General features: G+C 41.4%; 1 protein-coding gene across 30 annotated transcripts in view; it reads right to left on the reverse strand.

Annotated features, from left to right (window-relative positions):
- DOCK9 (dedicator of cytokinesis 9) overlaps window positions 1-22675 on the reverse strand; it is a 269635-nt gene that overhangs the window by 185203 nt on the left and 61757 nt on the right. The window lies entirely within an intron of this gene.

A 22675-nucleotide genomic window follows, 5' to 3' on the forward strand; every position in this document is an offset into this window, starting at 1 on the left:
GAAAGCAGAGATTCCACAGGAGGTTCTGAGGATGCCCTGGGCAAGGGAGAAGGCATGGCTGTGAGGAAACTAGATTCCTGAGTCATCACATGGCAGATCCAATGGGATCTTGTCACAGGTGAGAAATACACTGATAGCGTTATGCTCCTGCCATTTGGTTACAGAGTTAGCCTACCCTGACTAATTAATACACTAAGAAAAAGTGCCTCAACAAGAGGGATGACCACTTGCTCAAGAATTCTCAGGATAAGCTTCAGAGATGAGGTGCCACATGAAAGGCACCTAAACGTGGTGGTTCTCAAACTCCATTGTGTCGGAAGCAGTTAGAGAGCTTGTTAAAACAAGACTGCTGGGCCCTCTTCTAATCCTCTCTAGGATGATGCAGCTAGGGACGTCTGTGTGAGTGCTGGCCCTTTAAGAGCGCCAGGCCTCCCCGTAGTCCTTGTCTGAGCTGCCGTCCCTCTCCCTTCCCCCAATCCCTCCAGTGCAGTAGTCTGCAGCGCAGCTGAGAATCTGCATCTCTAACAAGCTTCCAGGGGCTGCTGGTGCTGCTAGTCTAAGGAGCGCACCTTAAAAACTAGTCTTAAAGGAGGAGGAAGACTTTGTTAAGCAGTGAAGAGAAGAAAAGGCATTCAAAGGAAAGAACTACACATATAGAAAGGTTTGGAGGGTTGGAAGAGCATGGTGTGTTGGGGAAAAGCAAGACTTCCAGTGAAGAAGCATCACGGAGGCTAAAGAAAAAGCCAGAAAGGTAGAGACTTGTATTCAGCAGTCAGAAGTTTGAATTCTGCTCCTCAATGAGAACTTTAAAACAGAGCTTTCCTTCCCACAGCATATGCAATAATAAAAATAATTACTCTAGGGGCTGGCCTGGTGGTATAGTGATAGAGTTAGCATGCTCCACATTGGAAGCGGGTTCAGATGCTGGGTGCGGACCTACACAGTGCTGGTCAAGCCATGTTGTGGGAGCAACCAACATACAAAATATACAAAGATTGGCACAAATGTTAGCGACAATCTTCCTCAAGCAAAAAGAGGAAGACTGGCAATAGATGTTAGCTCAGGGTCAATCTTCCTCACATGTACAAAAATTACTCTAAAGTACATACGAGTATCGGCTAATACTCCAATTACTACAAAATTCCTGGGAAAATGACAGGGGTACAATATGGTAATTTAACCATTATGGACCAAGTGTGGATCACAATTCTTGGATCAACTACTCATTTATTATAATCTCATTATGTGACCTGAGAAAACCTGGGAAACAATTTAACTGCTGTGTAACTGCTGTGTTTGTGCTATAAGCAGAATAACATTTGCCTTCAATCTACTTCACAGAAGCTTTTAGGAGATTAGATGTAGAAATTTTAAAAATTTGTTCCTAGGAAAAGGTATATAATCCACATGCAAAGAACGTCTATTTCTTTAACTAGGTACGACTCAAACTGGTGGATACAAATGGCTAATTGTCCTGGAGAGAAGCAACCAGAACTGACAAACAGCAGGACGGAAGAGAGATGGAAGCAAGGACTATGAGGAACAACATGACTTCATCAGGAATCCTTTCCAGTAGTACAATTCTGAGTACCCTCCTTCCCACTACTCAGGACAGACCAAAAAAAAAAGCAGTTCCCAATTCACTCAACTGGATTAAAAACCACATTAGTGCCTTCTGAGTAGCTATAAAATAGGGTGGTGGACTAGATAACCTCTAAAATCACTGTGAACAATATTCTATGAAATCATAGCCTCATTTGTGACCACACTAAATTTCCATCCCTAGTATAAGTGTTTATACATACAGGTAACATAACAACTAAATGGTGAAAATAGGTTGCTAGGTGCAAGATGCTGAAACAGGCATGCTATCTGTACTGTATGCAAATGAATCCTGGGGGAAAATGTTTAGTAAGTCTTTTTCTTTCTAACGATCCAAGGAGGAAGTTCTGTTTGAGCTAAATATGTTCTTTGCTCCAAATAGAAATCTAATGGTCCCTCTGTGATCATTTACAAGGGAAAAAAGTGATCAAAATAGTCTCTTAAAAAAAGTTTATTAAATGTTTTCTCTCACTGTAGTTAGAATTAAATGAATAATACATGGAATTTGTTTATGTCAAAAATTCAAGGGAGTAAACTGGTTTTACCTCAAAGAAAAAAATTTATGATATTACTTTCAGTGATATACCTTAACATCATCAAGCTGCAATATGAGAAGATACCTTTTTGATATCTTTCATTCACATACAGCGTTGTCAAACTTTCACGTATGTTATCAACTTATTTTTATGGGGAAACTGTCATAGGTTTCCAACATTTATTTTGCCAAGTAATAATACTAAAACACAAAACCCAAACAAACAAAACCAAATAACATTAATCACCACCATCGTTTCATAAAGAAAGGCTATTAATGGGGCTGGCCCCGTGGCCGAGTGGTTAATTTCGTGCGTTCTGTTTCGGTGCCCAGGATTTCACCGGTTCGGATCCTGGGCGTGGACATGGCACCGCTCATCAGGACACGCTGAGGCGGCATCCCACATAGCACAACCAGAAGGACCTATAACTAGAATATACGACTACGTACTGGGGGGCTTCAGGGAGAAAGAAAAGGGGGAAAAAAAGGGTATTAAAACATACACGTGAAAACATACTTGAAACTAGGAATGGCAATCTTAGAATTTTTTTTTAAAGCTTTTAAATCTTTAAGAGGTCACTATATTTTCCTTATTTTTCTCATTTCTGCACAGTTCAAAAAGCTTTGTCATGGTCTGAGGTCCAGTATTTGAGAACCTGGGAGGGAGGCAATCAAATGCTTACAGGAGCTGACGGGTGACCACTTAGCTCCTCCTTGCAAAGCTGGTTTGAGTTGGCTCTTAAAGAATAATTAGGGGCTGCCCCGTGGCCGAGTGGTTAAGTTCTCCGAGTGGTTAAGTTCTCGCACTCTGCTTTGGCGGCTCAGGGTTTCGCTGGTTCAGATCCTGGGCGTGGACATGGCACCTCTCATCAAGACATGCTGGGGTGGCGTCCCACATGCCACAACTAGAGGGACCCACAACTATGTACCGGGGGGCTTTAGGAGAAAAAGGAAAAATAAAATCTTTAAAAAAAAAAAAGGAAAAATTAAGAATTAGATTGGTGCTTCAGAAAAATCAATGAACTAGACTTATTTACTTCAGAAAAGTCCAGAATGAAATATCTACTGCAGGTGAAGGGCTGTTGGTATGTGTCCCAACAGAAGCTCAGGCATGCATACCATCTCCTAGGATGGGAAGGCTGATTAGACAAGCACCCTGTCCTGCCTATCTTGGGCTTGTTTTGGGCACTCACCCTTCAGACTACTGATTTAACCTGAGGTATCAATTTTGCGATTTTGCCCTCCTCCAGGGGACACATGGCAATATCTGGAGACATTTTTGGTTGTCATGACTTGTGCAAGGAGGGGCTTGCTACTGGCATCTAGTGGGTAGACGTCAGGGATTCTGTTAAACATCCTACAATGTACAAGACAGCCCCGCACAAAATAGAATATCCAGCCCAAAATGTTAATAGAGCTAAAACCAAGAAACTCTGCACCAATTCTATCAAAGGATGTATCAATCCTATCCTCAAATATATAAATCTTACTCTCCAACAAGGGAATATATGTCCAAAGAATTCAGCGTATTTATCCTATAATTATATAATTATAATTTTACATATATCATCATGTTACTTATACATAGTCATATATGTAAGTATATAGATTATATATACATATAAATATTTACAATTACATCCCTGATCAAGATCAATTAATTCATTGTCTTTGTTCCTTCCTCTCAATTGTGCTCCTAAGATAATGTCTTTTCTTTCTGTACATAAAGTGGTAGCTCTTCTTCCCTTTTCTTTCCATATATTCTTTTATATGACTTCTGGAAAAAAAATTAGGAACATGCTTAGCAAAAACTTAGGCCTTACATATGATAACTAACTTTCTGTATCAAAAATACATAATTATTACATTTTAGAATAGTACATTCTAAAAGCCTAATAATATTAAACACTAAGTTTTATGTTCCTGTTCACTTTAAATTGGAAACAAGTAAAAAACTGTAGGAAGTGAGGGATGGTTAGTAACATTTTACAAACAAGAAATTGTGTAAATGACTCAAGCATTCTAAAGAACATACACATAGGAAAAAAAAACAACACTAGGATCTGAATCATGCTGTTGAAAGTCTACCTGCTAGATGGTCAACCATTCTCAACCGTTGGGGTCTATGTGCAGGTCCTCAGGCCATTGAGGACACCAAGTCCCACCTCAACAGAAACACCTTTTCCCAGGAAGGTCTCTGTAGACATACTATTACATCATTCACTCATGTAAAGCTAATGTCAGGATACTATTTGAAGGGATAACATTACAGAGGTTCATCATATATGCCAGCAAGTGGGCTGGGACAAAGGGGTACAAGAAGACAAGTTGACTGTCCAGGGATTCTACAAGCATACCTAGAGGTCACAGTGGAATCTTTCAGTAAGCAAGTAGCAACACAATCACTAGTTTATTTAGAACTGTGGTAAGTACACTGAAAGAAAAGTAGAAGATGCTTAACTAGTCTGGGCTCAAATAAGCCTTCCCTGAGGAAGATACTCTTGAGCTGTGGCTAGAAGTAAGAGAGAAAGTCAAATAAAGAATGGCTGAGGTAGCACAAGTTGAGGGCAGGGAGGACAGCACATGTAAAGAGACACAAAAGAGTTGCCCCTTTTGGGACCTGAAAGGTGGCCCACGTGGTTTCTGGGCAGTGGTCCCGGGGAGAATAGCACATGCTGAACCTGGTGGGGTGAGCAGAGTGCAGAGCATGCTGATAGGCGTATTAAGGACTGCGTGTTTTAGCCTGGGTTAAATGGGAAGTCATTAAAGAGTTTCAAGCAGAAAATGACACATGGCCATATGTGAATGGGGATGAGAACAGAGCTTCAGATCAGATGTTGGGAGACCACATATAGGCAGGTGGTGGCTAAAACAATGAAAGTGAATGGCATCACCTAAGAAGAGGACGCTGGCCAAAGATGGAGCCCTCAGTAACACATATGCTACTAGTAATTACCACTAACCCTCCTTCTTACCCACAATGCATCCATGGTGCAAACCAATACAACTATGAGAATGGTCACACATCTTTCCAGATCCTGAGTACTAACGGCAATTCACCATTAGCTGCCTTATGTTATAACTCTAGAGTCATCTTGAGTCAAGATCAAGACTAACATTACATAGTTATTTAACTTTCATATATTTATACCTCATATTCCAACTGGACTATGCTTTATAGTTTCTTGATGATCTATACATATTCCAATAACCAATTTCCAAATCAAAGAATTTCAGGCCTGAAAGGGATAATCTAATCCAAACCTTCCTTTACACACAAGGAAAGGGTAGCTCAGGAAAAATTAAGCAAGCTGGCTAAGGTCTGTCCACACTTGTCATAGGATGTGGTGTTACAGAAAGATGACCGTGACCACCCTGCCTAATTTCCTACGTAAATTTTTGTTTTATTATAATAATAACTTGAAATTAAGTTACTCTGCCAGTGGTAAAGCAAACAGCACAAGCATTCCATAAAAAAATGTCTGAGTGTTCTGAAACCCAAAGAAGCTCCATCTGTGCTAGGACCAATCTGTACTCATTCTCAGCTGTTTTAACAGAAAGAAAACAAGAAAAGATGGGTGTTCCCCTTTCCACAGCCTCTGAACAGGAAGAGGCCCGTACAAGGCACTCACTCTAGAACACACCTGCTTAATGAGGGGCGCCTGCCTGTGCTGCCCAAGGGGCCATATATCTCAGTAACTTTAAGGAACAGATAGTGAAACCTCTTAGCTGAGGCCCCAATAGTTGATTTCACACTTTCCACTTGTTAGTTAGGCATGGTTCCCCATCCCCACCCCCAAACAGGAACGATATGAAAACTTGGGATAAAAGAATTCACCGTTTTGGTTCAAATTTCTAAATAAAGCCCTTTATTTAACCTTCTCAGTCATGCTTGAGCCCCTCACCTGAGAGTTGCTTTGCCTAAAAAACTCTGTAAAGACCTCTCTCAACAGCTTTGGTAACATGTCTCCTAGCTGAGCACTAGATTCCTATTTGCCACACCTGAAGTCAAAGCAGATCCGTGAAATAATCTTTGTCTTCAAAACCAACTCGTCTGACCACCTTCGGCATTCTCTCAACACTTCCCCCCTCACTGCATCCACAGGGTCCACCTCTCTGCCCTCACACTCTTCTCTAGGGTTTGCCGTGCTCAGCCTCCACTGTTTCTTCATGGGAATTCACTTTCCCTGTCTCTGTTCATCGCTGATTCACAGCTCATCAGGACGAGACGTTAAGTCCTGGGTGGTCAGGAATACTCCAGATTTTGTGCATCACTCTTATAGAAAACACTTCTTTGTGGGAAGCATGCTGCTTTCCAACCTCAAAGTTAGGGAGGAGTTTGCTCTGCCCAGGTGTGGTACTGGCCCAGCCCACCCTCTGCCAACAGGACAAATCCCTGCTAAATCCCCAGAATCCTCTTTGCTTAAGTCCTGAGGAGTTTCTCAGTCTGTGAGGAGGAGACCTGTGTGCTTTTCCAAGATGTACTGCAAACCCCAGAAACATCCCAGATGGTGGTAAAAGTTACACCATAGTGCCCAACCTGACATCCTGCGCCACTTTTCCTCTGCACTTGCTTGGCCCTCTATGAGTGAGTCACAGATAAGAATAGCTAAGTCGGGACCTGGGTTGACGGTGGAGCCAGAGGGAAGGGGTGAGGGGATGCATCACAGAGAAAAGCCATAGAGGGTAGGACAAGGTCAGGGTAACTTCGCATATATGTCTCACCTCACTAAATGAAACAGAAGCCCTTGAAGGTAGAAACCATCCCATCTTTGTGGTTCAAACTGTGCTAACTCTCTGGGCATCAACTAAGAGCTGATCATTTGTCCAGGCAGACAGACAAATGGAAAAAACCTGTCACCAATTCTGTGATGAGCGCCCTTTTTACCCTCGAGTACACTTACAGCACTCCTGGCCTTGGTTTCCATCTGAATCACATAGGCAGAGTTCCAAGTCAAGTTGCCAAAATATTTTAAAAGTTTCTGACCCAAGAGACTTGGTGAAATCCATAAAGGAAGAAGACTCGTGGTTCAGGGAGCATGGTCTTGGCCAGCACCTCCTTCTTCTAGACCAATTCCTTAACTCCCCACCCAACTAGGCTCTTCTCAATCTATCTCCTACCCAATACAGTAAGAGCAACCCCTTCTAAAGGGCAGTTACAAGGCTGCTAATAATCCAACTTAAACTCTGAGCACACAAACTCTTCTACATCATTCAGATCACCCTCCATTACTATATCAGAAGAAAAGGGGCAGACTGTCGTCCATCATGGTGGACAATCCAAGGCCATCTATATTTGCCTATGGATCTGAGCAACCAGATCTTTAGGGCTATTATCAAAATTAGTTTTCAATCCCAAACACACAGTGAGTGGGGAAGTAGAGGAAGAATAGTCACAATGTCCCTGGGGGATGAGGAGAGGAGAGAAAGCGGGATAAGGGAAAGCAAGCTTAGAATCACAGTTTTGCTATATAAATCATCTAACCACAGATAATAGGGTGGATAGGAAGTCAAAGATATGCATCGACTCTCCCTTTTACTTTTGTGATAAAAAGACCTAACCCAAACTCAGAGTTTGGCACCAGAAGCTTATACATTGTATGTTTTGGAAATAAATGGCCTAAATATTCTTTCAAAACCTAGTGTAGCAGGTCCCTGAGTTCCTCCAACAATCTTTCCAACTCATTAATCTTGTTCATGGGCTCAGAGGGTGGGTGTGTCCTGGAACAAGGTTCATAGGAGCAGCTTAAGAACACACACACACACACACACGCTGGAAGGTGGCCAAGGAGAGGATAACAAAACAACTCTTATAAAGAAAAGCAAAAATAGTTTTAAGTTGCTCTTTTTAAATTAATTTCCCAATAGAAGGAATTCTTAAACAATGAACTCTCTTGCTTGTTTCAAAATCATCTGGCCTTCTCCTGACTTCTCTAATTGCCTACTACCAGCCAAGTCCTACATGTCTGGGGTTGCAGGACAGGCAATGTAAGCAGTCCTAAAACGTTTTTCTCTCTTTTTTTAATATTTCTCTTTTAACAGAGAGTGATCAGAAATTACAAAAATGAAAAAGGTTTTAAAGTTCTGGTGCAGCTAGAGGTTGTTTTTAAAACTGAGACCATTACTGCCTGCTTTGCCTTTGGACAGCACCCAGCATTTTTCAGATAAACACACATCTGCAGAAACTATCAGAGTTTCCACTTGTTTTACAACACTGGTCACGAGAGAGTATGATTTGGACAGTGGCCTGTATCCTTCCGTAACACAACAGCCCATTCTAAAAGGTGGTTGAAATCTAAAGGTGAAAAGTGAAAACAGAAATTCAGCTTCAACTCGCTTGCAACCAAGTTCCCAGAAACCATCAACATTCCCTCATTTATTAATTTGGCAAAGAAGAACTGGTGAAATCCTACTCCAGTTAGTAGAAAAGGGAAACCAAAAACAAGACAATGATGTCCACTTTTCAGGAGTGGCTAAAACACTCAGGGCTCTGCCTGCCTTCAATACCCGACACCACCTGACCCCCTAAAATCAGATTTATAAAAGTCAGCTGACTTGGTCTGAGTTAAGGCTCTGGGGGAGAATGTACATAGAAGGGGTTCCTACCTACCAACTTTAGGTTATAAATATGTACCAGTCCTTTTAATAGCCCTTCTCTGAATTTTCTCCTGTTATGTCCTTCTTAAGATGCAGCACTCAGTTCTAAACACAGACTTGAAAACACCAGCAGGACATGGATTTGAACATAAAAGAAACATCTGAGTGCCCTTCTTTACGAGACCCTGGAATGCAATCTGCGGATATTTTCAGTTCACAAGATTAGGAGCCAGCTTTTCCAAAGCTAGCGCTAGATTTCCAAGCTCATCTTTCTGGGAGCTTGGTAGAGGAGCTGTGGCGGCTTGCAGGTGGCAAGACACAGCAGAGAAGGCCACTACCAAAAATCTCATGCCTTCCCCAATTAAACATTCGAAATTTGCTCTAGATATCCATACACAGAAAACTGTCACCTACTTGGGAAAGAAAGAAGAAAAATGAGGTAAAAACATTCCCCTACAATCAAAACAAAAACCCAAACAAACACACAGAGACTCACTGGCACACAAACTCCACTCACTCTGCAGTTTGGAAATGAATAACAAACTGCTCCAAAACCTTCCACAATCACCTCCAGCGCTACCCTTAGTTAGCAAAGTCCCCTCTAAAATGAAAATACCCTTTGGCAGATATAATTCTGTTAGCTATTTATAGCATGGTGTGAATGTTTTAATCAGATAAGAGCCTCACATCTAGCTGAGATCATTCACACGCAGAGAGCAACAGTGAAAAGGGGAGTGGGGGTGGAATTCTGGAGCACTGAGTGTGGGCAGGTGGCTACCCAGAGGATGAGGCACTGTAGTGGGGGTTCCAAAGGCCAATGCACAGCAGAGAGGACACTTTACCCAAATATAACCTTGTCCTTCACGGTGTCAATAATCTCCCTGTGAAGAAAGGTTTTCAGCCAGAGTTATCAAAGACACAGACTAAGCAATGATTCTATGGTTCTCTTCTCCACTCCCATTTTACTGCTAGAGAATTCATTTTGTAAGGATTATTGGGATAATTATCTAAATGTGCTGCCTTACATATGCTGGCTATTATGAAACCACTTTTCATCTCTATTAGGAAAACACATAAATTTGATTTAAAAGGTTTTATTCTAAGTAAGAGGCTTTAGGTAAAATAGCTCCCCAAAACTCTTAACGGGAAAAGCTGGAAGTGCTACAGTTCAATGTGTACAGGGCTACCAATTCCTACTGATAATCTAAATAGAATATATTTTCATATTGTTATCCTCTTTGGGTTATGGGTAGTGATAACAGACCAAATCCCTCATCCCAAGCCAGCCTTTTGTGGCTTTTTCTTTCAGTTTCTCTTGTGTGTTAGGAAGACAGTGAAAGCAGGGTACCTTCTCAGAGGAAAGTCAGAAGGCACAGCATGGGCCTTCCTAGACATCATATTAAGGTAACCCTTGGATTAACTTTGGCTCTAACAGCTCTAAACAAGATGATGACCAGCCTATGGCTCAGAGAGAAGAAACTAGGGGCTTTCTGTCATCAAGGAAGACACCACAGAGGACATGAAAGAGATCAGGGAGCCGCAGACATCTTCCATAAAGCAGGAGTAGGTTTACCAGAAGTCAATGAAGCTTAAGCTTCAGGATCCACCTTTGCAGGAATCCCTCCCGAGGTCCTGTACCTAACTTGTAAATTTGTAATTTTCTATTAGTTTTCTTCAAGAGGAACTCCTATTTGTAAAAGCTTCAGGACCCTACAAAAGCTGGATCTGTCCCTGACCTGAAGCTTCCTTGGGCATTGTAACTTAGCAAGACCAAAGTGAACTCATGATCTCTCCTCCTTCCTCAGCTCTCACATGAGCTACACTTAAACCTTCCCCTCTCCTTCTGTGCCTGCTTTTGATTAATGGCATCACCACCTCCCAAGTCAGAAGACTAGGAGTTGTTATTCCCTGCTCCCTCATCCAGTTCCAGTGTGCAAAACTTGAGTAAATTCTAGCTCTATAAAAAATCCCTCCAGTCTGACCCTTTCCCTCCATCTGCTCAATGAGAGGGTTTGTTTAAGGTTTCAGAGATTTTGCCCCTGGTCCCCCTGCCAACAGTCTCTTCCTTTCTGATTCTGACCCCACTCTGACATGAGAAGAATGGTCTAAAACACCCCACAGTGGCCCCATCGGATTCCAGGCTGGAATCCAGGTTGTTCTGCACAACTTGGCCAACTCGTTGCACACCCAGCTCTGAACCTCTCACCCCTCCTTGCACACTCTGAACACACTATTCCCTTTGGCTCCGTGTCCTCCACAACCACTACACCCTAAGCCCTTAAGGGTTTTGTTTATCCTTCAAAACGCAACTCAAATGCCACCTTCTCTTCAATCCTTCCCCATGGCCCATGGTCAGCTGGTTCACACAACCCTTTGATCTTGTGGAATTCAGCAATTTATTATACTAATATTAACTTTTGTCTCCCAGGCTAGACCAAGCCCCCTGTTCATCTTTGTCTCATCTTTTTCTACTCTGCCCCAGCTGTGCTGTTCATTCATTTTCTGAGTACTTTTCCAGCCCCATACTGACTTCATCTCGATACTTTGTTTGCTATACTGAAAGGCAGGACTCTGCAGTACGGCTAAGAGCACAACACTCTGGACTAAAGCACTGGTCTGAATATCGGCTCTGCTACTCACTACCTATGTGACTATACAATATTTACCTTTCTCTTTGTTCCTCAGTTTGCCCATCTATAAAATAAAGGAACTAGAGTATCTACCTCACCGGCTGGTCATTAAGGACTAAATGAGTAAATAGACATAAAGAGCTTAGAACAGTGCATGGTAACTAGTGAGCACTGAATAAACGCCAGCTTTTTCAATGGAGGAGGGGGAAGGGAAATGGAAGAAGAGGAAGATGGATTCATTCAACCATCAATTATTCGCCCACTCCACTATATAAGCCCCTTCTAAAGGGCAGAGGGAATACTTACCTTGAAAGTCTGTTGTGTCAAGAAGGATACTGTGCACATATTTTGTTAAATGTTTCTCTGAATAATAAAAATGACAGTGTTGGTGCACTAGAGGTAAGAGGCTTAAACCAACAAACACATTGAGGCACAGTTCTTCAAGCTCTGGGTATTTAGGTGGCTATAATCCTGTTTCCAAACCCAAAATAGGCTATCCTCCAACCTCCCTGACCTCTCAACTCCAGGGAGCTTTTCCAACCCCTTTTCCTATGCCCTTCCCAGCGCCCTTGGCTCTTTGTACTCTGAGCACTCTCACCAGGAGACCTCATCCACTCCCATGCCTTCCTTAGCATGATGGGATCCACAACTCTATCTATAGCCTCAGGAGTCACAGCTCACTGATTTACAGATGTCTCTATTTTGATGTGCCTAACCTCAAACTCAGGATGTCCCAAACTGAAATCCTCCTCTCCATCCCAACTCCCCCAGACTCATTCCTTCAAAATTCTTCCCTACCTCCACAGATGGCACCCTGGAGATGCCCAAGGCAGACATTTGAACTCTCTTGACTCCTTCCTCTCTCATTTAAGTATCTCTTAGATCCAGATGCTTCTCTCCATCTCCACTACCATCTACCTTAATCAGGCCACCATTGTCTGTCACCCTGCAGCAAGGACCTCCTCACTAGTGTTCTTGTCTTCAGACTCCTCTTTCTCCAATCCGTCATCCACTCTACAGTCTGAAAGATCTTTCTAAAACATCAGTCTGACCATGTCTTTCCTTGTTTAAAACCTTTAGTAAATGGCTCCCCTCCAATACTGGAATAAAGTTCCAAAAGACCCACCGTGATCTAGTCCTGACTTACCTCTATAGCCTTACTGATCACCACTGTACCCCTTCCACTATCCTCCAGCCCAATAAGCCCCCTCCAGCCTTGTGGAATTCCTAGCAGCTCCAAGGACCTCTCAGCTTTCCCTCCCTGGGACTTGGCTCCCTTTGCAGAAATGTCCCTCTCCTATCCCTTCACCTAAATTCTTTTCCTCCTTTAAGACTCAAGTTAGACATCACCTCCTCTGGGAGTCTTCCTTGACTCTGTCCCAAAGGTGAGCTAGGAGTCCCTCACAGGTTTTCTTACGGTAGTTGTGCCTACCCCCATCACAGCCTGTATCCCACTTAGGTGCTCTCTGGGCTCTCTGAGAGCACAGACTGTGGCTTATTCAGCATTGTAATAGCAGGCATCCAAAGGATATTGGGTATGACATAATAAGAAATATATATTTGGTCTCTGCCCTGGTTCCTGGCACAACTTCTAAAACTCTTAGAATTCCTTGAGTGACAGGGTGAGATGAACGTGTTTTGTTTACATAATAAGCCCTTTTCAACCATATCTGAGTTTATGCTAATGAAGTTACTCTTGATTAGCGGATGGGGGTTGGTTGCCAGGGGAATCAATCCTGTGATTAGAGGGTTGGATCTTTCAGCTCTGCTCCTTGACCTCCAGGGAGGGGAGAGTGGCTGGAGATTGAACTCAACAACCAATGGCCAATGATCATGCCTACATAATGGAACTTCCATAAAAACCCTAAACGAAGGAGTTCAGAGAGCTTTCAGGTTAGTGAACACAAACAGGTGCTGGGAGGGTGGTATGCCTGGAGAGAGCAGGGCAGCTCTGTACTCCTATCCGATACCTTGCCCTATGCCCCGTCCTGTGCCTCTCCTCCAATTGGCTGTTCTTGAATTGTAGCCTTTATAACAATACAGTAATAGTAAGTAAAGCATCTTCCTGAGTTCTATGAGCTGTTCTAGCAAATTATCAAACCCAAGGAGGGAGACGTGGGAACCCCTGATTTTCAGAAGCACAGGTGAAACCTGGGACTTGCGATTGGCATCTCTAAGAAGGGGAAGTCTTGTGGGACTGAGCCCTTAACCTGTGGGGTCTGCTCTAACTCTGGGTAGTTAGTGTCCAAGCCATTTAATGTGAGAGAAAAAACCCACACATTTGGTATCAGAAGTGCTGTGAGTGGAGGAAACAGTTTTTCTAGTAGACGGGAACAAATAAAGAAAAAGTTTCAGAGTTCTCTTCTGATCGCTCTTCAACAATAAAGAAAGCATGTAGAAATAAGGGTAACTTGTAAGACTGATTCTTTGATGATGTTGTTACCTATTTCATAAGAATAGAAAACATGCAGAAAATAGCAAACACGCGGAAGGGTAAAACTATTTAACATACAGGACTGCCACCAAACCCACATCTTAGAACTCTAATAATCACAGAGACCCTGAAGAGAAAATCCATCAGTTGGCCACTAGTTCCAAGTCCCTCTGCTTAGGTTCACCAGTCGCATCTACTTCAGTTTTCTAGGATGTGGGTTTTTCCTTGGCAGGGAAACAAATGTTTATTGAAATGTATCCTAGGATAAAGCCTTGGATTGTTCATTGAGAAAAGTAAAGTAGCCCTTTATTCAATATTCCAATACTGACGTGACAACAAAAAACACACACACATATACACAAATACACAATCACACATACATTCACACACAGATATACACATACCCAAACCTTTACACACACATAAAATGTAGGTAAAGAGGAAAATTAAATATCTTTAGAATTCATATACCATATAAAAGAAAAACTAGAATTTACTGTCCATCTATTAAGATACAGATGTATTTCCTGCAGACATGAACACACTTGGTCTGTAAACTCTAATAGTACCTTTGCTTATAATTTTGCTGGAACTCCTTTTGTTAGCAAAGACCGGATATACAAAAAATGTAGATGGAAATCAAGGCTACTGGAGGATGCAGCTGCCACACTGGAATTTTTCTTTCATCAAAATGCACCAGAAAGTGCTTATAAAGACAAGCCTGATCTACTTTATGAACAGCCTATTTCACAAGGAAACAAATTTACAAATATACTTAACTCCACACTCAAACTTAACCCTTAGCCCCTGAATCTTTACCAATAGATGCTTTATAAGACTACTTAATTCAGCAGCTTATACAGTATAGCCTGTTTATTCTATCTTAAAAATGTAGAATTTATGTTTTTTCTCTCCAAATTTCTTGTTTCCATTTTTACTAAATTGCAATTGAACTGATAGCTAGACAAGAACTTTGCTTCTATAATAGACATAGAGTAGTACCAAAACAAAGCCTGATATATAAAAGAACATAAAACATAATGAAGGCAGGATCACAAATTAATGAGTAAGGAATGGATTATTCAACAAACAGGATTGGGAAAAATGAGTGCTGCGGGTAAAGAAGGAATCAAGTTAGGGTCTCAACTAAACCATATATCCAAATAAATTCTACATTGACTAAAGCAGGGGTTGGCAAACTTTATGTAAAGGACCAGTTAATAAATATTCTCAGCCAGCTAGTAAATACTATAGTCTCTATCGCAACTATTACTCACCTCTTCCACTATGAAAGGAGTCGTAGATGACATGTAAACAAGTAAGTGTGGCTATGTGCCAATAAAACTTTACTTATAAAAACAGGAGGCTAGCGGGCCCCTTGGACAAAAGATCAAAATAGTAAATAAATAAATAAGCAAGCAAACAAATAAATTCCAAAAGAAAATACTGGTGAATATCTGATCTGAGATAGGCAAGAATTTCTAAGCATAAAAGTAATGGAATAAATCACAGAGGAAAAGATGATTATGCTTATCACGTACATTTAATACAAAGGATGTAAACAAAATTAAAGGCAAATGACAAAATGGAGAAATATTTGGAATGAATATGATAAAGGGTTTGGAGTTAGAAAGTTATATCTTTTTGTCTCTCAAATTGGCACAAATGATGCTGGCAATCTTCATATGTAAAACAAGACTAATATTCACTGGTGCTAGGAATGCAACTGGGATCAATCATCAACCAATAAAACAATATGCCTTAAAAGACCTTTAAAAAATTCATTCCTGCCTTAACAAGTTCACGTTTATGAATCTAGCCTATGAAAATAATTATAGATCCATAGGAGGACTTTGGGGTAAAGACGTCCTCTATAGGGGCTGACCCCGTGGCCGAGTGATTAAGTTCGTGCGCTCTGCTTCGGTGGCCCAGGATTTCACTGGTTCAGATCCTGGGTGCGGACATGGCACTGCTCATCAGTCCATGCTGAGGCGGCGTCCCACATAGCACAACCAGAGACACTCACAACTAGAATATACAACTATGTACTGGGGGGCTTTGGGGAGAAGAAAAAAAAACGATGTCCTCTATAATCTCAATTTATAACAACCAACCTGTTGCCTAACAACAGAGAAGCATTTAAATAAGTAAAAGTACATACATTACAAAGGAATACTATGCACACATTAAATCATGTTTTAGCAGAACATTATAGGCATAAGAAAATAAGTTAAAAAGGCATCAGGAATTACTTATGTAATATTATACCATTTTTTATATTTGAATAAGCAGAGAAAACTATTAGAAATTATACACTACATGTTAGGCAGCAATTATTTTGGGGCTGTGAGATTATGGCTGATTTTTGTTTTCTTCTTCATTCTTCTCTGCAGTCTCTAAATTTTCTATAATAATTATGTATACTAAATATGAAAGATAATAAACACTACTTTTAAAAAGCAAAAGTCATTGCTTCTCACTAAATCTGTGGGAGAAAACAAATCAATTACTGTGAATATCTGAAGAGTAAGACTTAAGCAAAGCAGTAACAGCTTTACTCAGCTGTTTCTACTCAGTATTTCTGCTGCTCTTTCCTCTTTAATATCTTTGAAATAGCTAGACCAACTCTCAGAGGGCGAAGACCTCTCAGAACAAACACATTCCAGCCCCCACAATGGAACATTTCAGAATTCTCCTGGGATATTTATGAATGCTAGTGGTCACGCTTCCAGGAGTTGAGGCAAAATCAGTGTTAATTTGTTACATGGCTAAGCATACAGCAATCTAAGTTGATGTTATTCTGTTCAGTTGATAACTCTATCAACAGCTTAACAAAGAGCAAAAATGAAGGCAAACTGCTTGAAATCACAAGGAGAGAGAATTTTTGTCTTTAATTTTTAAAAATCTCAAACTAATCTTTCTAGAGAGCAATCTGGTTATATCAAAATACTTTAAAAAGCAACTATACTTTGACCCAGCTATTCCAGGTCTAGGAAACTGTGCTAAGAAAATGATTTGACAAGTGTTTGAAGTACACATGCAGAGATGTTCATCACAGCATTTCTAATTGCAAAAAAAAAATGGAATAGTGGGTATAGGTGAAATAAAATCTCACATTCTGCAATGTGAATGTTTGTGTCCCCTCAAAATTCACATGCTGAAACTTAATTTCCCGTGTGATGGTATTTGGAGATGAGGCCTTTGGGAGGTGCTTAGGCCATGAGAGTGGAGCTCTCATAAAGGTGGTCAGTACTCTTACAAAAGAGACCCCACAGAGAACCTCAACCCCTCCTCCATGCGAGATTACAATGAGAAGATAGCTGATCAGGAACCAGGAAGTGGGCCCTCACCAGACACCAAATCTGCAGATGCCTTGATCTGGGACTTCCCAGCCTCCAGAACTGTAAGAAGTAAATGTTTGTTGATTATAAGGCACTGAGTCTATGGTATTTTGTTATAGCAGCCCAAAATGAACTAAGACACATCCATACAACGAAATGACGCCATTAAGAATGAGCCATAAATGTATACTTATTGATGTGGAAAGATACTTGTGACATAGTGTAGAGTCTATTAAAGCAAGTTTAAAAACTATATAACAAAATAACATGCTTATTACACTTGTGTATTAGTCAGCTTGGGCTGCCATGACAAATTACCATAGACTGGGCGGCTTAGACAACAGAAATTTTTCTCACAGTTTCGGAGGCTGAACCCCAAGGTTAGGGTGCCAGCATGGTTGGTTTCTGTGAGGCTCCTCATGCTGGCTTGCACACAGCTAACTTCTTGCTCTGTCCTTCCACGGCAGAGAGAGAAAGAGATCTTTCTCACTCTTCTTATAAGGCCACAGTCCTATCAGATTTATGCCCCCCTTATGACCTCATTTAACTTAATTACTTCCTAAAGACCCTATCTCCAGCTGCAGTCACACTGCAGGTTGAGGTTCAACATATGAATGGGGGGGAAGGGGCACAATTTAGTACACATCAACTCATTATATACTTTTTATGAACAATGCTATACAGGAATGAGATTCTAGGAGGTTTAGCCTCAAAATGTCTAAATTGGTGGTTACCTCTGTGTAGCAAACATAGCATGCTTAGTTTCTACAATAAGTGTTTATTACCTGTTTATAATTTAATAAAATTAATAAGATGGTAAGTTTTAATAAAGCTTTGGGGAAAGGTGCAGTACTCTTTTGTGCTAGCTACACTCACGCAAAATAACATCAATAGAGTAGTGCAATCTCAAGACGCAGGAAGTGGATCTAAGAATCAGAGCAGAATGTTCCTTGAAGACATCAGCCCAATTTACTGCCTGTGATCAAAATAGGCAACAAAACTCACAGGGCATCATTAGGAAGGATATTAGAAATAAAATGGAGGGGCTGGCCCAGTGGCATAGCGGTTAAGTTTACACGTTCCACTTCAGCAGCCCAGGATGTGCCAGTTCAGATCCTGGGTGTAGACCAACACACCGCTTGTCAAGCCATGCTGTGGTAGGTGTCCCACATATAAAGTAGAGGAAGATAGGTATGGATGTTAGCTCAGGGCCAGTCTTCCTCAGCAAAAAAAAAAAAAAAGAGGAGGATTGGTGGCAGATGTTAGCTCAGAGCTAACCTTCCTAAAAAAAAAAAAGAAAGAAAGAAAATGGAAAACACAGCCTACCCAAAGCCATGATGGGACCTAGAACCAAAGGAGTGTTCCAGAAGGCAGCCAAGCAGGTTGCTACTTTCTCACACCTCAAGATAGTTATAACAGTGCAAGAAAAAGTTATGAGAGAACACCTAAAATAATCAAGATCTAGCCTTCATTTTCCCACTGCCTCAAGCTGACACGTATTATACTATTTTTCACTTATCACTTGTCATTGATCATACCACTTATCTCCCCTTCCCTCCCATCCCACCCATTCCCACCTCCAAAAAGACACACAGACAGACACAAGCAGGACTGCAGACCCTTATGAGCCAGAGGTCATATTGCCTTCAAGTCTGTTCTCTTTACACAGTGCACTTGATAAATCAAAGGATTTTCATAGCCAATGGGTTCTTTAAATGGGGAAGGACCATTTAGCCTGGGGAGTCTGACAAATTTCTATACAGTAATAAAGGCTGAGAACATGTTGAAGCTGCGTAGCAAAACTTATAATAGGAGAACGATGAAAAACCTCAAAGCTTTAAGGCAGTAAGAAAAAAAGGATTAAATATTAATTTACAATGGGTAAAATTATCACTGTATTATCCCAACATGACACAAAAGAAACTGAAGACAAGAAAGTCTATTTTCTCTCCGTGTGACTTCCAGCAGGTTACCTTCATTATTGCTCTCTATGAAGCTGGTGACAGGGTCCTAGCCGCTGTCGAGGTTATAACTGAGCAACCTCGTCCACTTCAGTTATAATCAGCAAAAAGCGAGCATAGTACAAAATAATCCCACAGCTCCTCAATTCTTCCATAGACACATTAAGAGAGTGGAATATTCTATTACTAGCTATGAGTAAACAGGTCAAGTCCTAGTCAATAACATTGGGCGTATCACAAACCTTCAAAGACAGGGAAAAAATGGGATTTATCAGCATTTTGTCTCAGCTCAAGCTGCCCCTCCTCGTGGAAGGTCCCCAGGCTGGGTTGTGGTTCATGCCCTCTGACAGTGCCCTGTGCGTTCTATGTGTCAGCCTTCCCCCCTTGGGGACGTGAGCTTCCTCATCACTGCTGTAAGCCCAGCACCCAGCACAAAGAAGCACTCAGAATGAGCTGAACCAATACATTCAATTAATCAGAAAAAGGAGACTTTAGGAAAAATCTATACTCAAGAATAAAATCTATCCCAACTTGGTTTGCTCAAATCTAACTGTGGTACTCTCCAAATTCAGTCAGTCCACAATCGCCAGATAAGCCCATTTCCCAGTGTAATACTCACCATGGGATTGACTCATGCCACTCAGGTATGAAAGGAACCTTCCTGTACAAGATCACACAGCTGCAGCCTTACAAAGCTAAAGTCTGCACTCAAGACATCTGATTTTCACGTCAGAGCCAAACTTAATGATGGTAAAAAGGCTTTTTCTTCACTACATAGTTCTCCATTAGTTTATTAGCTTATTAATTTATACTCTACCTTGTTCCAAAAGGATTTCAAGTGATTTACATAAACACATAGAAAATTAGATTCGAAAGTATTTTAATAAGCAGATAAGAAAAAGCAGACTGTGATAAAATAGTAACACAGGAAAATAAGAAGCAAAGTCAAGGGCAACACAAAAAAATTCATTTTGAAAAAGCCTATATACCTATTGGAATTGAGTTGCATGTTTGGAACTAAGCTTTCCTTTAACAGTCAACTGAAGAGGTGGCTGAGGTCAGTCACATGAATCATAACGTATATAAAATAAAAATAAAGTAGTTCATCAGGAAAATCACAACCATTCAGAGTATGAAGAGAAAAAATGTATTCCACAGCTCCTCATAAAGGGAACACTAAAACATAGAAATAACTATAATAATAGCTAACAATTAGCACTAACTTAAGTGTTATGGAGGTGACCCAAGGGAGCGTCAACAGGCAGGGCTCCCTTAAGAAAGGATTTGGCTGGTTCAAACCAAAGAGTGAAATGATCTCCAAATGCCTGTCCCATGGAACAGGTCTCAACAGGGCTAGTCTGGATAACATCCAAATATAGTACCATCAATTGTCACTCACGACCACAGCAAACCCATGGAACATTCTGCCTTGGACTACATAACCTCTTGGTGTAGCTCCAGAACAAAAGGGTTGTAATATAACTCTACAGAGCTGAAAGGTCAACACGCTAGGGGAGATTATTAAAGATGAGCCAGTTATTGTTTAGGGGAAACTACAAAAAATTTTGAAAAAAGACTTTGCTTTTAGAATAAGTGATTATAACCCCTCTTCTCAACAGCTTCTCCAAGTTCAAGTTCAGGACCATAAAGCCATTTCACCAGAATTTACTCATTAACTGAGCACTTACTACAAATCAGGTATTGTTCGAGCTTTTGGACAGAGCAGTGAATAAAAGAGACAAAAATCCCTGCCATCATAAATCTTATTCTCGTTGTAAGTACTATAAGTAATACTTATGACTAATTACTGTTACTATACTTATGCTATTATTCTGACTAACAGTACGTCAGGTGAAGATAAATATTATGAAGAAACTATGGCAGGGAATCAGAGAAGGGTGTGCTGGAAGATTGCACTCGTGGTCTTAGAAGCCTCACCGAGAAGGGGAAATCTGAGTAAAGCCCTGCAGGAGGCAGGAATGAACCAGGTAAACACCTAGGTAGAGATTTCCAGGAGGAGAGAAGAGTAAGGCAGCCTGAGAGGCTCGAGGGAAAGGAGGGATGAGGAAAGAGTGAGAAGTAAACAGGAGTGGGGAGGAGGAAGTAGCAAGCAGTGGGCCTGCTGGGGATAGACCTGGAGGCCACTGTAAGGATTTTGGATTTAACTAAGCAGAGAAGTGACGGTCTGACTTTCCTTTGCAAAGGATCACTGCTGCGTGGAGAAGAGGACCTAGGGTCAAGGACAGAAGCAGGAAGACCAGTTCAGAGTGAGAGGGTACATCTTTCCACCCGCTGCACGTCAGCCACATGCAAGCACAGTCATGTCATCTTTCTCAGTCTGCTAGAGCGGGCAAGGGCGGTGTACAGAGAACATCTGACCCAATGCACAGGAGCAGTGTTTCAAAATCCAGAGTGCAGACAGAGGCCCTGGCAGACTATTATTCCCTCCTGCAATAAAATAAAAAGAAAAACAAGCAGAGTCTCTCAAAGGTGGGGTAACCAAAGACAGGTCAGCGTAGCCTGAGGGGGCAGAAGCTTGTAGCCTTGGAGAGGCATTGCCATTACTGGCCAGGTAGTCCTAGGGCTGTCAGGGTTATGGATTACACTAATGGGACAGATGCTGTAATGAGCTAGTCCTTATAATCTCTGATACCAGTTATTCTCAAAAGTCTATTCCAAAAGACATTAGAGTTTAAAATATTTAATAGTTAATACAGCACCACTTAAATTCCATACCCACACACAGCACTGCCTTCCAAAATGCATCTGATGCTCAAATGATGCTCTCCTTTCTTCCTCTCAAGGATCTGAGAGCTAATGTCACATAAGCCCCTCCACAAAAGGCATTCTCTCTTGGGGCTCCTGCAAGACTGGGGCAACCTGATCTGATCCCAGGGTGCATATGGCACACCAGCATTCCCTCTGGGTCTCAGATGGCAGCCTAACGCTACCATCCCAGAAAGGGTTTCAGGGCTTCCACACACCTCGTCCTCACCATACTGACTGGCTGCTGGCCAGACTCACACACAGAAACTCACGTAAGTATTATTCTCACTCATTTTGACAAAAACTGTGATAAGAACAGAAGGGAAAATGGCAGGGCATCCCGTGGGAGGAGAGGACCAATATGCGGCTTTTTCATGAGCCTGGTATTTGTGAGCAGGCCATGGAGAGGCACACCCATCTGTGACTTGACACCTCCTCGTGCATTGTGAAGGGAGGAAAGAACACAGAAGTGTCATGTCAAACTAAGCTTCCTTTTCTCAAGAGCCTTCACCCAAAAACATTATAGTTGGATTTGAAATAATAAAACTATAAATATTTCTCATACCCATTACAGTTTTCTTTCTTGCTCCCTTTAAATCCCCTGAATCAAAAAGGACTGACCACAAGCCATTAGTAAGAAAAATCAAACCAAGTAAAAGACTAGGATGTAAAAGGACGGGATAATTGACTATCACTGGTAGGGGATTCACTATCTAATACCGTAAATACACACTTTGCCAAGTATTATTTCTAGGACTAGACCAAGAACATGCAAGCTCATAAAGCTAACTTAGAAAACCATTCAGCAA

This window comes from Equus caballus, chromosome 17 (genome assembly GCF_041296265.1).
Source record: "Equus caballus isolate H_3958 breed thoroughbred chromosome 17, TB-T2T, whole genome shotgun sequence".
Lineage (NCBI taxonomy): Eukaryota > Metazoa > Chordata > Mammalia > Perissodactyla > Equidae > Equus > Equus caballus.